Below are 14,370 nucleotides of genomic sequence, written 5' to 3'. Positions count from 1 at the left end.
TGGCAACAAGATTTTGGAAAGCTTATTATTCTGGCCCCACAGGGCAACCCTCTTGTCAACAGAGAAAGAGGAAAGCACACCTTCAGGCTACAGCTTGAAATTGGTTTCATTGTGATCTCTTCTCCTGGGGGAAATGTACTTTAGACCACAAAGGAGCAAGCAATCTCTTAAAACTGTCGGCACCCTCAGCAAGGCTTCTTGGAGGTGGGAGTTGAGGAAGCTGCCATGGCAATTATACAAACAAAAACAGCTTTGGCCCAACCAACTCTCCACACCTCGGTTCTCTGCTCCTTTAGCCATCATCACATGTCTCCACAAAGAATTGTAGTTTAGTTGAGCCTAGGAAGCCGCCCTTACAGTCAGGTGTTTGGTTCACTTAGCTCAGTACTGGGAATAGCAAGGTAAAGGGACCCTTGACCATTAGGTCCAGTCATGGCCGACTCGGGGGTTGCGGTGCTCATCCCGCTTTATTGGCCGAGGGAGCCAGTGTACAGCTTCCAGGTCATGTGGCCAGCATGACTAAGCTGCTTCTGGCGAACCAGAGCAGCGCACGGAAATGCCGTTTACCTTCCCGCTGGAGCGGTACCTATTTACTTGCACTTGGACGCGCTTTCGAACTGCTAGGTTGGCAGAAGCAGGGACCGAGCAACGGGAGCTCACCCTGTTGCGGGCATTCAAACCGCTGACCTTCTGATCGGCAAGTCCTAGGCTCTGTGGTTTAACCCACAGCGCCACCCACGTCCTGGAAATACTCCATTGCAAATCCCTAGTCCCTTCTTCCCATCCACAAGCCAATTTCCCGGTTCCCTAGAAGACAGTCTTAAGACTGCTATCCTCAGCCCACATACCTGGGAGCAACCTCCCTAAACACGGTGAGACTTTTGACTAAACATTCATGGGACTACATCCCTGCTCACAGTATACACCATTGTTTTCAGCAGGGTTTGCTTCTGAGTAGATAGGCCTTGTATTGCATTGCAGACCTGCAGTGTAGATACAGTCCTCAAGATTCCTTCTAGGAGGCTAGTGCTTGCATACATGCCAATGCATTTAAGACACATTTTTCCTTCATTTCCGCATATTTCCTTTCCAGCCACTTGTTGATCCAAATATAATCTTCCCTGTACCCACAAGGATCGTCCTCGGGGAGAAAGCAAAACAAATGTTGAATTTGCAGAAGTGTTTGTACTTAATGCCTCTTCTGTGTTTTGTGCAATGTGCTGAATGCAAGGGGATCAAGGGATGGGGTGGTAAGAGAAAGAACTCAGGAGGAAATATCAAATAGCTGCTTTCCAGAACTGTGAAGTATCTTGATTCTGCCAAAGCTCAGCAACTCAAAAAACCAATAAACACTGCAAACGTTTAGGCAGAATCTTGCTAACATCACTGCTTGGTTTAAGAACTTATCACCTTGTTCTAAGAAAGTATATTCACTTCCCTTTGCAAACTGCAGAGGGAGCTTGTGCCTTTCAAAAAGGGGGGGAAAACTAAAATTCCTCTTAACTCCTCTACATATATTCTTTTGGTTCCCCCCCAAAGTTTCTACCCTCTCTGCTCATACTCCATTCATAGAAGTTTCTGCTACCAGCCATGAGAGCTAAATAGAACACCTATGGTCAAAGGCAGTATATCTTTGAATGCTGGTTGATGAGGACAAACAATGAATCTGTTAATCTCATGCCCTACTTTTAAGCTTTAAGAGGCACTTGGTTGAGCACATTTGAAAACCAAATGCTCTGAGAGACAAGTGACTTGCCCAAAGGTAAATACAAAGGATGGGTGGGGCCTGAGCCCCCAAACTCGGGCCACCCCTTTCCCCCTAGTATTTGTTACTGCACTGTAACATACGTTTTGCAAATGACAAATTAGCAGCTTACCAGAGACCACAAACTGGATTAAAAAAACAGGTGGGGTGTTAGGTCCCTCCATAATTTCTCTTTCAGTTAATTCCCCCCCAAAGCATCCCAATCCCATTCAGTCCTAAAAGTTTCGAACCAGACCCCAGAAATCTATATTTTCAACCCTCATTTTCTATCTGCACCCTTCCAAAGGATTTCTCTTTCCAAAAAATAATCCTTAATTGCCCCGTTTTCCCTTTTCCAGATACAAAAGTTATCCACCAGCCCCGTTTCTGTTCACTAATCTTCCTTAGATTCGCGCAGTCTGCTTCATTTTTCCTTCAATTTTCTTCTCTGTTCAGGAGGACCTCTCCTTTTCCCACCAGTCACCCCATGCCATTGCAGTACCTGTGATGTGCTCAGCAAACAGGAACTCATGCTATGTCAAAATGAACATAAGGAGAGACTTGCTGGATCAAACCAGTGGCCCATCTAGTCCAGCATCAGATTCTCATGGGGGCTGACCAGATCCCCATGCGAAGCCTGCAAGCGGGGGAACACAAACTTCCCTCCTCCTGAACCAAATAAGGCAGGATACAAGCACTGGATAAGGGGTTGCAACTGTCAATCAAGTTTTGCAGCTCAGATCTGGCTAAAGCTTGAGAACCTTCCCAGCCTTGCAGCTTCCAGAGTAAATAAAGGCATTTTGGGTAGGATGCTCAACTGTCAGACCGACACATTGCGCCAGCAGCAATGTGGCCAAACCTTCCTTTATAAAACAAATTCTATACTCTGTTTGTTTGCATCACCAGTCTTTCCTTTCTGAAGCCTTTCTGGAGCGTATACCTAGTTAAATACACTGTTTGCCAGACCGCACGTCAGGTAGAAGGCTGACTGTGTGCTTTACGCTTCTGTTAGCTTACATCAAGCAGATGCTGATAAAATCAATTATGCCACTATATTTCTTTCACAGCATTGAAATAGTGGAGGCTGAGCAAATACAGCCACAGAACCTGCCACTCAGTTACTTGGTGCTCTGTCAGTTTTGGTTTCTCAGTTTACCTGTTTAAGTTCCGTTCACAATCATTCATCAGTTTGCATTAAAAAAAAAAGTCCTCACAAAAATTTGTCAGCGTTTCAGCATGCATTTCACTCAGACACATTTTTGTATGCAATTTTCCTTGATACACATTTTCTCTCTCCATTTTTATATGTAATTTCCTGTCAAATGTGCGCTAATATGAACACGTACACGCTGCAGTAGCAAGAGGGGACAGGCAGCTGACTAGAGCCAGCTTGTGAAAGCGACCCCTGCAAAATCAACATTAATGTCCATTCTCAGATATAAGCTAAAGCCAACTAACCCAATCTGCAAAGCAGGTGCTTTCCATTCACCTGCTTTCGAAATCGAAGTTAACAGCGTGATGTTAGCTGCATAAGCACAAGGACCAGTAGGTGGGGGTGTGAAAGAAGGTTAGATGTCGCAAGTAGGGAAATGAAGTTTTGCCTCTCCCGACACGATGTCCCATGTCTCTCTTTGAATCCTATGTGGTGTCAGAATGGAGATTAACTGCGGGAGAACATCTGGTTTCATTTTCTGGGAAGTGAAAATCCATGCTGCATTTTGTAAGCGTATCACAGAAGACTGACATTCAAAGTTAGAAAACGTAACAAAACTAGAAACTGGCAAATATTGAATAAATAATTAAGAAAATAAGATTGGCCATTGGCTTCATTGAACTGTCAAACATCGACTCATATTCCAAATACACATTTGTAAGACATAAATACAAGAACTATGAATATCTGATTTCAGTATAGTGCCTCGCCACCATTAATAAGTTAAATGTAACAATTCTCTTTTTCAATACTGTTTGCAAGCAAAGTACCATGAGCAATAAAGGCATTATATGTGCAGAGTTAACAGGGACCATATGCCTTTTCTTTCCTTCTGTATCTTTTCATCCACTGATATTCTCAAAGAGAAAATGGAACAAAGCAGAGAGGATAGTTAATTGGGCATCAAAAGTCTCAGATGTTGTTTTATATCCAGGATCCTGAATATCAGCATCCATCGTTTTGCATATATCAGAGGAGGCAAAGCCTGCTCCACATTTACGATGGCACTTCTCAAGCATCATCAAGTCCCCGTGCTCATGCAGTCATCTTCAACGAAGCTGGCTATACGGCTCCCTCCAAAGAGATCTGCGACAAGGTCTTCCTCCTGCAGATCAACACAACAGCTGGAGGGAGGAACATCAGAAAGCTCATCACGAACACTGTGGCAAAGATGACCAAGACAATTGTCCACGGTGCCAAGATGGTTTCCACCATGGCTTTCTACTCGGCCGTCTTGGCTCAAACACGTACCTAAGGGAGGGGGGGGGGGGAACAAAACAACCACACACCTCACATGAGTTTTCAAGATAGCTCCAGCAGCAATACCGGCTAACACCTCCAAAAATGACGTGAAAAAGAAATAAGTCTGAATTGAGCGTTTTCAAAAGGTTGCCGGTTGACCTGTCAATTCGCCTATGGTTTGATCTTTAAAAGAAGCCCTTCCTAGCCAGCCCACAACAGGAGGAATTTGCAGATCTGGGGAGCAGAGGAAGGAGTAGATCACTATCCATGCACCAGCCTCACGTTGTGAATAGTAGTTTCTGTGACCTGTGCCTGCCTGAGGACAGGGATGAGGAGCCTTGCGCAACCCGAGGGCAGCAACCAAATGTGGGTGGAGCAGAGAGAATGTACATTTTGCCTTTCTGCACACACTCACACACCCTCCTCTTATCCTCCGTCCAGTCGAGCAAAAGGCATGATCAGAATCCAAGGGCAACATTCCAGCCAGGCAAAATTATTCAAGGAGGGTGTTGTTTAAGCAAGGCCAGTAAGGGCTGTCACCTGGGGAGGTGTGCGGCTAGGGAAGCAGTCTAGCTTGGGGGAGAGTCCCATGGGTCAGACTAGGACCAGCCCACCCATGAGGCAGGGTGAAGCAGCCAAGTCGGCACCCTTGTGAGCTCCCTGCCCACCCCGCTGCCAATTTCTGGCAAGATCTCGCCAGAAATGGGTGCTGATGCCTGAGCCACTTCTCCATGGGTGCCATGGAGGTGGGGGGGGCACTTTGTGTTTCACTTCAAGCAACAAAACGTGACACGCTGGCCCTGGATCAGACTGAGAGGTCTGCATGTGAGGTTTGACACTCCTGCCTAATGGTCTGCTGGCCAGGAGAAAGGATGAAAGAAGAGGACTCTGTTGAAAGTTGTATCCCTCCCATGTTTTTTTGTGGACTGCAAGAAGATCAAACCTATCTATTCTTAAGGAAATCAGTCCCGAGTGCTCACTGGAAGGACAGATCCTAAGGCTGAGACTCCAGTGCTTTGGCCACCTCATGAGAAGAAAAGACTCCCTGGAAAAGACCCTGATGTTGGTAAAGATTGAGGGCACAAGGAGAAGGGGACGACAGAGGACGAGATGGCCAGTGTTCTCGAAGCTACTAACATGAGTTTGACCAAGCTGTGGGAGGCAGTAGAAGACAGGAGTGCCTGGCGTGCTCTGGTCCATGGGGTCATGAAGAGTCAGACACGACTAAACGACTAAACAACAACAATCCTGGAATAAGCATGAGGAAGTGTCCTTGGACGGAGATTTTTAAAACAATGAGGCGTGACAACCAAAGCCAAAGAGAACTATATAGTGGAAGAAAACAAGTTCATTCTTCTGTCAACTAAAATGGTGGCTCAACACAAAAAGTTGTGGTGATATGTGAAGGAAAGAGAACACCAGAACATTAAGAAAACAATCTCTTGGCTTTTTTTTTAAAGCAACTTTCTTGGTTACCTAAGAAACATTGACAGGATTTGGGGAGCAGGGCAACTTAGATGCACTCTCAGAGCTTTCAGCCAGAAAACAAGAAGCAAAAGAATTGTTTTCAAAATGGACAAACTATGAATCTTGCTCAATGTGTAAATACTTAGAATGATCCATTCCTTCTCATTAATGACTTTTGTGTAGAGAATTCTGATACCACCATGTTTCTGTGGTCCATAAAAACAGATCCTGTTTGCTTTCCACTTGAAGATCTGTTTCTTTGTGCACATTGCCCTCGGAAACCCCTCCTTCCTTATTGTTTTGCCTGCTGAGTGTCCCCACTGGCAAATTGTGCAAGACTATGCTTGAGAAGGGGAAAAGTCCTTCCTGGAGATCAATTTGCACTTGGAACATAGATGCAAATGATACCTTGCTAAGTATGCAGGCATAATTAATTCTATGGCTTTGGAATGCTGTTAGTCAATGTGGGTTTTCTTTTTCTGCACCACACCATCATTATATAACTTTTAAATCACATGAAATCTTTTAATTGTGTAGCTCAGTGGTTGAGACTGCTGGCCTAATTTGTACGACCTGCTACGATGGTGGCACCATTTTTCTTCCCAGGACCTTAATCTTTCAGAGTGTAGTCACATGAATGATGCCAGTCAATTGGTGAGCATGTCATGATTGAGATGATGTCACAACAGTACACAGCCAATTAGAACTGGTTATGTGCTGATGTAGCTGTGGACAAGGAAATGTCAGATTCTTCACTTAGATAGGAAGCAGCAGCTGTACAAATATAAGACAGGGGACACCTGCCTTGTCAGTAGTAAACGTGAAAAAGATCTAGGGGTCTTAGTGGACTAAAAACTCAACAGTGTGATGCAGCAGCAAAAAAATGGTAATGCTATTCTAGGCTGCATCAAAGAAGTATCATATTCTGATCAAGAGAAGTCATAGTACCGCTCTATTCTGCCTTGGTCAGACCACACCTGGAGTACTGTGTCCAGTTGTGGGCACCAAAATTTAAGAAGGATATTGACAAGCTGGAATGTGTGCAGAGGAGGGCAACCAAGATGATGAAAGGTCTGCAACCCAAGCCCTATGAGGAACTGTTGAGGGAGTTGGGTATGTTTATCCTGGAAAGAGGAGACTGAGAGGAGAAATGCTAGCAATCTTCAAATATCTGAAGAGCTGTCACATGGAAGGTGAATCAAGCTCATTTCTCATGCTCTGGAGGCTAGAACTCAAACCAATGGATCCAAGTTACAAGAAAGGAGATTCCGACTAAACACCAGGAAGAACTTCCTGACAGTTAGAGCTGTTTGACAGTGGAACAGACTCCCTCAGAAGGTGGTGGACTCTCCTTCTTGGGAGGTTTGTAAGCAGAGCTTGGATGGCCATCTGTCTTGAATGCTTTAGTTGAGATTCCTGCACTGCAAGGGGTTGGGCTAGATGACTCTCAGGATCCCTTCCAGATCTGCAGTGACATATTCCATTCTATTTCATTCTCCCACCCCCTGACAATCTCATCCCACTGATAATGCTTAGTTCTCACTGAGCTGTTTTGGGTTTCCTGCCCTTTAGGGACACAGATATAGATATAGATAAGATACATGTATATCTAAAACCTCCTTCTGGTGCTTGGAAGTACCATTCAGAGAATCAGATTGCTGTAGAAGTGTTGGGCGCAGATGAAATTTGGTTGCCCCCATTGTGCAAAGGGAGCAGACACCATGCAACATCATGTGGACTCTGAGAAAATTGAGGCTTTTGCCGTTCAATTTCCGGCAATGAAAAATATATATCCCTAAACTGGTTTTCTAAAAGAGGCTGTAATATTCTATAAATGTATGCTTTTGCCCAATCACTCCATATTTATGCAACTTGTTTCATAATCCATTGTTAAACTTCAAAGGACTATTTTTGGAGTCGTCTAAACAGTGTTTCCCAACCTTGTGCCTCCAGCTGTTTTTGGACTACAATTCCCATCATCCCTTGCCACTGGTATTGCTAGTCAGGGATGATGGGAGTTGTAGTTCAAAAACAGCTGGAGGCACAAGGTTGGGAAACACTGGTCTAAAGGTCACTTGGTTCACTTTGCTATTGACTATGATAGCCTCGAGCTGGGCACAAGGCAGAAGGCTCTCATGGATCCTCTTGTAAAATATGTTTGGTGAACCGATGATTTTCATTATCATATCATACTATAATCATAAATATGTGTGACTTACAGAATCGGTTTTAGGAAAAAAAGACCTTTGTAGGATCACTCTCTTGAACATCCTTATTAGCAAACTAAATATGTAGTGTTTAACGATAGTTGAAAAGCTGAGCTTAAGAGTCAACCGTCTGTAAAACACAACACAGTTCTTTCTTACTCTCAGAGCAAACAGTGAGTTTCAGTTCCTTGTTTAAGTTTTCTGGTTGTTGTTTTTTGGGGGAGGGGGTTATTGCTGGAGCACAATTGCTTTATCTTTGAAGGATTCCAGACTCTAATGGAAATGTTTTTCAGGTAACAGCTGATGGGGGGGGGGGGAGAGAAAGAGCTAAGCATCTCCCTTCTGTCTGCTACTTCTCTGCTGAGAATTCCCCCAATTTCCGAAGTGGCTTGTCAGCTAAGGGCCAAAGACTATGACAGTGAGAGCCCTGAATGGATCTCCCGATATCTTTCTATTTCACTAAAAACAGCTGTTGGGGTCGTGGGCTGATTTGGTTTATGGTCATTGCATGATCTTCAACTGCCCTGAAAATGCCGGGACTGTCACAAAAACCATTAAGCCATCACGGCTTCTCCCTATGTCATGCGGAGTCCCAAATTCCCATCTTTGTTGAGGTATGCTAACTGGAAAAGGCTTCACACTGGGGGAAGCAGTAGGAAGAGAGGATTGCCAACTGAGGCCTCCCCCTCCACCACTATCACCTCCTTTGCCACCACTCCTGGGAGTCGGAGAAGGTGAGGTGGGGAGAGACTTTTGCTGGATCCGAGAGAGGGACCAGGTTGGCCTGTGGAATAGCAGCAGTAGCAGGAAGGGGAGCAGGAAGGAAGCGCGAGGCAATGGGGATTCTGCCACCTTCCCCGCTGTGGGAGGCTACAACACCCCAGCCTGGCAGGCCCCATAACCACCCATAAAGGTAAAGGCAAAGGGACCCCTGACCATTAGGTCCAGTCGTGACTGACTCCGGGGTTGCAGCGCTCATCTCGCTTTACTGGCCGAGGGAGCCGGCATGCAGCTTCTGGGTCATGTGGCCAGCATGACTAAGCCGCTTCTGGCGAACCAGAGCAGCACACGGAAACAGTTTACCTTCCTGCCAGAGTGGTACCTATTTATCTACTTGCACTTTGATGTGCTTCCGAACTGCTAGGTTGGCAGGAGCTGGGACCCAGCGACGGGGGCTCACCCCATCATGGGGATTTGAACCACCGACCTTCTGATCGGCAAGTCCTAGGCTCTGTGGTTTACCCACAGCACCACCCACGTCCCATAACCACCCATACAGCTGGCCAAATAAAAAGGAGAAAGAGAGCCAGGTCAGGGCTGAAAAGAAGGTGGTGACTGGAGGAGACCCTGGGCAGCAGCAGGTCGTGGGGTGATGGGGAAGGTTCTGGTGGGTGGGGTGCAGGCAAGCCTGTGGGGGACTGGAGTTTGAGGGGTGTGGGGAGGCAATTGGGTTATAGGGGCCAAGAGTGGGGGCAGGAGCTAGCTGGGCTTCAGGTGGTGGTGGTTTGTATCATGGAAAACTTTAATAAAGATATTAACATGCAAAAAAATGAATAAATCAGAAAATTAAAATTAAAAGCTTCCCTCAGCAGTGATACTGATGTAGAATAGAATGTACCAACTTTCATATGAGGAATGTTGGAGGGTATGCCATTGTACGTGGGGTGGGGTTAAGTCAGTTGTTTTGCTGATTTAACTAGCTCCTTCTGTTAATTTCGCGGCAATGGGGAAGGGTACATTCCAGACAGATTGCACAAACCATGTCAAGCTTGGCCCCACAAATTTCTGTTAAATAAATCCCTGCAGCACTTAAGTTAGACCAGATGTAGCTAAGATGGTGCCCTCCAGTCAGAAGCTGTTGGACTACAACTCCTATCATTCCCCCAGTCATTGAAGATTCTGACTGGGGATGATGGGAGCTGGCATTCAACTACACCGAGAAAGCGCACCATTTGCTTTCCCTGAGCTAGACCCTTCCTTGGGAGTAATCCCCACTGAAATGAGAGCAACTTCCACCTAGGCAGGTAGGACTGAAGTGCAGAAGCACTGACTTCTGCCCAGAATAATTGTGCCCATTGTCAATATGGCAGGCTGGTTTCCAGAATGCATTTGTTCATTGCTCTTTTGAGGGGGCCTTGCAGAACACTGTTATCTATTTCAATCAGAAACCATTTTGTGTGCTACGCTTTCTTTTCCTCTTTTCGTTTGAATAGCTATTCATCTTGGCAAGGAGAAACAATGCCTCGTCTATATTTCATTTGTGAATGTGATAAGATAAAAATGGTACAAAGAAGCAGAAAACCCCCTCTGTATTTCCATGGTTAATGTGCTAAGATAAAAATAGTACAAAGAAGCAGAAATACAGATTGAGTACCCAAGAATACTCATGCGTTTAACATATTCATTAACAATTATTATAGCTGTGCACAGAAAAATATTAGCCTGAGAATCTACCTCGTTGTCTCAAATAGGACATTGCCTCAGCTTAGCTGCTCAGATCGACCTCACATTTCACCTCATATCCATGGCATATGATTCATTGCCTTGCTTTCCAAAGTCTGAAATTGACTACAATGGAACTATATATAGATGCCTATAACCAATGCCATCTCTTACGATGGCAATGCCGCTTACCTGAGAAGTGCTGGAACTGAGTTCTGACAAATTCCAGCTGAAAAAAAAGCCCTGCCTATAGACTTTAATTTTTTTTGGCATAAGTGGGTGAAGTTTGCTGTCAAAGTAACCTCTTCTGAGAGGTTAGAAATGTTGTGTTTCAGTGCAAATAGGCTCAGGGGTCCTTGGCTACACACAGTTAAAAGACCTTTTTTTAATAAAAAGGTTTAAGGACTTTTCCTGTGGTTTATGCTTTCAGTAAGGAGGGTAGGTGCAAGGGTTAAGAAGCCATAGACAAAATAAATAAATAAATAGAACAGGATTCAGCACTTAAAAAACAAAACAAAACACCACTCATTTTGTTCCAAAGTCACTGTCTTTCTGCATCCCTCCCCAAAGCACTGTGACGGGAAGTAAAAAGGTAAAGGAATTCACAGACTGAAATATAGTGTTGTCAGTCAAATACCTACATCAATGTAGATGCCTGATAAGCATCTCAGAGGAGGGCATTTTGGTGGGGAAAGGCCAACGCAGAAAGGTTCTCTCATTGGTTGAGACCTTCCAAATTTCAGGAAGCAGGTGTTGGACAATTATTTTAGTGAAGGGTGGGGCAGAGGCAGATTTAGGGCAGTGTGTGGAGCGTAGAGGTGCTACAGGGCATTTTAAGCAATGGCGAATTTCAAGCACAGTGGTACCTTGGTTTGCAACCATTTTGGATTACAACCGTTTTGGATTACAAACACGTCAAACCCTGAAGTGTGTGTCCCTTTTTTTGGATTACAACCCCTTTTTATTTTAATTACAACCAAATTTTTTCTTTGGAGGCCCTATTGGCGAAAGCACAACTTGGGTTACAACCTGTTTTGGTTTACAACTGGACCTCCGGAACGGATTATGGTTGTAAACCAAGGTATCACTGTATTAAAAACCACTTCACACTTACTGTTCCACTGCAACAAAGCACTTCGCCCTATTCTTAGAACAGCCCTGTGAGGTAGGTACACACATTTATCCAAATGTTGCAGACAAAGGCTGAGAAAACTCTAGGTCTCATGAAGAAATTCTGTTGCGTGGATGGGAAAGCAAAATGCATACCAGAGATGATAATATTCCTGGCTCATTTCTCACTCGGTTAGCCACTCCATTGCGCTAAATTAATCGTTTTATGATGCTGCACTAGGAAATGCACTAGGTTTGTTTTTATGTGTGTGTGTGTTTTGCTTCATAGACATAATCAATACCATAACCATCCTACAAGAATAACAGATGGGAGGATAATTTTGGCAGGTTGACTATTAATGATACTATTTAAAACCGTGAATTGTTCATGCGCCATTAGGATAACCAGATTCAAAGGAGAAGACAGATCCAATTCTTTTAACAGCTGTGTAGACAGAACAATGCTGGTCAGCTTTGCATGCAAAGCTGAACCTACCCAAACTGCATCTTCTGCACCACTGTTAAAAACATTAGAATCCTACCTTGAGCTGTGCTGATCAATTTCTTTGGGGCCATTTGTTGTGTAGAATTAAAACCAAGCTCTCCTGAAGAGTGGGACGTGGGTGGCGCTGTGGGTTAAACCACAGAGCCTAGCGCTTGTCAATCAGGTCGGCGGTTCGAATCCCCGCAACGGGGTGAGCTCCTGTTGTTTCGGTCCCTGCTCCTGCCAACCTAGCAGTTCGAAGGCACATCAAAGTACAAGTAGATAGTAGGTACCGCTCCGGTGGGAAGGTAAATGACATTTCCGTGCACTGCTCTGGTTCGCCAGAAGCGGCTTAGTCATGCTAGCCACATGACCCAGAAGCTGTATGCAGACTCCCTCGGCCAGTAAAGCGAGATGAGCACCACAACCCCAGAGTCGTCTGCGACTGGACCTAACGGTCAGGGGTCCCTTTACCCTTTACCTCCTGAAGAGTATTTTTTTGTGGGTAGAAGTTTCTCTGAAATTGCCTTGAGAGCAACACTGCATCATGTCACATCCCTCCCAAGGCATTCTGGGAAGTGTGGCCAAAAGAAGCAGGGTCATTTCACAAGGGACTTTCCACAGCTTCCCACTAGGCATATTTCGGTCAGAAGCCCACTCTGGTTAGGCAACAATTCCCTCCTCAAAATTTCAGATGATTCTCTTCTTCAAGAAAAAACACCAGAAATATCAGCCCCTGTTTTCTCAGGATAATAATATTTTCAGGCAAACGTGAGGAGGAGTCTATCAGAATAGGTCACCAAACATTTATTTTAAACCTAACCTTTTAGGAAAAGCAAGGCTTCCATCACAGTACCACACTAGGCTGCATTTATTGTAGTCGAGAGAGACAGTTTACCACACACAACACACACACAGTATAATTTAGAGGTCTGGTCTTTCCGGTCTTACCTGCTTTTATAAAATATTTTTGCCTCCACGTGCCTTTGATCTCGACTCAAGTTGCTCTTTGTTGTAGGTTTTTATTCAGGGTTGCCAAACTGAAGTAAAGCACATTTTCTTCCCGCAAAAGCTTCCATCTGTTTAATGAAGCTGTCAAAAAGCAAGGGAGACTAGCAATCTCTAGGACACCAGGGATCAGGCAATAGCTGGTATTACAGCAGAAATAGACAACTATTTGGAGTAGGGTGCCTGTATCACCTCCCACCTGCTTGCTCTTAAAGCAACACCGTCCATTTAGGGAAATTTCCACGCAGCTTTCCATCTGCTCCTGCTCTGTTTGCTTCCCACAGTTTGGGTGAAATACAAACTGGACAAGGTGGCTTTGCACCTCTCAGAGGTTTTACGAGAAGGACAAATGAGTCATTGCTACATTCTCGTTAAAGCCATTTACATTGGAGGTGGCGGGGATGCTGCTATAATTGATGTTGTGCTGTGTACGCCGAGCCAATTACTTTTCAGGAGCTGTAAAGACAACTACTGAATTTGCTGGACTCTGGATTTGCCTGTGATTCGGTTTCAGATTTCTAACTGAAAATTGCATGCATCTTTAGCGTTTCCAACTTTCCAAGTGATTACTGTTTTGATTTCCAGTATTACAAAAGGAGGGAGATACAAAAACAAAATCCCAATTTACTCCCCTCCTCCCTCTGGCACGGATCAGTCTATTTAAGCTTGCCAAAGTCCAGTCTTTAACTGCATCTTGAAATGCAGACATTTAGCTGGTGATCATGTTTATTATTGTGTTGGGAAAAGCTTCGCCTGCACACCATACTGCTCCTAAGGGGATGAGAGCAAGCACTAAGTTGTTCAGTTAATCTGTATATTAATTTGGCTGATGTAGAAATTCAATCTATTCACTGCTTTGAGGGACATCTTTAGGAGAAAAAAAGGCTAAGGAGCAAACCCTACACAAATTTGGAGTAGAGTCCCTAAGATGGTTGGATGGTGCTTTGCATGCCTCCTTCTGGCAACTCCTGCAGCCAAGCTGGTGCCAATTGTATTGCTCTGTTTTCTTTTGGACCACATCAGTGAGGCCAAGAAGGGGGTCTTGTCCTCTGGGCAGCCCAAGACCTCCATACACACTGCCCAGCCTTGTACCCCAGGGAAGTCACTTCAGTGCAGCTAACACAGCAAAAACAATGCAGGGGCAGCAGTTATGAGTTGCCAGTCTCTGCAGCCACAGCAGGCGCTGTGATTCTCCAGGAGTTTGGCTTCACCCCCAGTGTGGCCATGTCTTTGGAGGAGCCCACATAAAAGCACTCTCCACCCTGCTGCTGTCATACCTAATGGGCTCTTTGGTAATCCTAGGATTTGACGGGATGCTTTTATATTTAGAGATGGCTGTGTGAAAGTAGTTTTCCACATAGTTCTAAAGGACTTACCTGCCTGATAAGGCTGCTTCAGATGGAATTCCTAGAATGAGGGAAGGAAAACCTCCTTTGTAGGGTTGTTATCGTCT

The 14,370-nt window shown here is 44.8% G+C and overlaps 1 long non-coding RNA gene across 2 annotated transcripts; it reads right to left on the bottom strand.

Annotated features, from left to right (window-relative positions):
• Positions 1 to 3,552: 3,552 nt before the first annotated feature.
• Positions 3,553 to 13,233, bottom strand: LOC307215951. 2 transcript variants are annotated; one of them, XR_013838783.1, is made up of 3 exons: positions 13,117 to 13,233; positions 12,861 to 13,001; positions 3,553 to 4,208 (listed from the first exon to the last, which is right to left on the bottom strand). It is a non-coding gene; the product is annotated as an uncharacterized lncRNA (long non-coding RNA). The 2 variants fall into 2 exon arrangements; XR_013838784.1 differs by lacking the exon at positions 13,117 to 13,233 and having other exon boundaries at positions 12,861 to 13,096.
• Between the last annotated feature and the right edge of the window lie 1,137 nt (positions 13,234 to 14,370).

The sequence above is a fragment of the Podarcis cretensis genome (assembly GCF_951804945.1).
Source record: "Podarcis cretensis genome assembly, chromosome: 5".
Classification (NCBI taxonomy): domain Eukaryota; kingdom Metazoa; phylum Chordata; class Lepidosauria; order Squamata; family Lacertidae; genus Podarcis; species Podarcis cretensis.
Note: the sequence above shows the minus strand (reverse complement) of the source record. Positions and strands in the feature narration are given on the sequence as shown.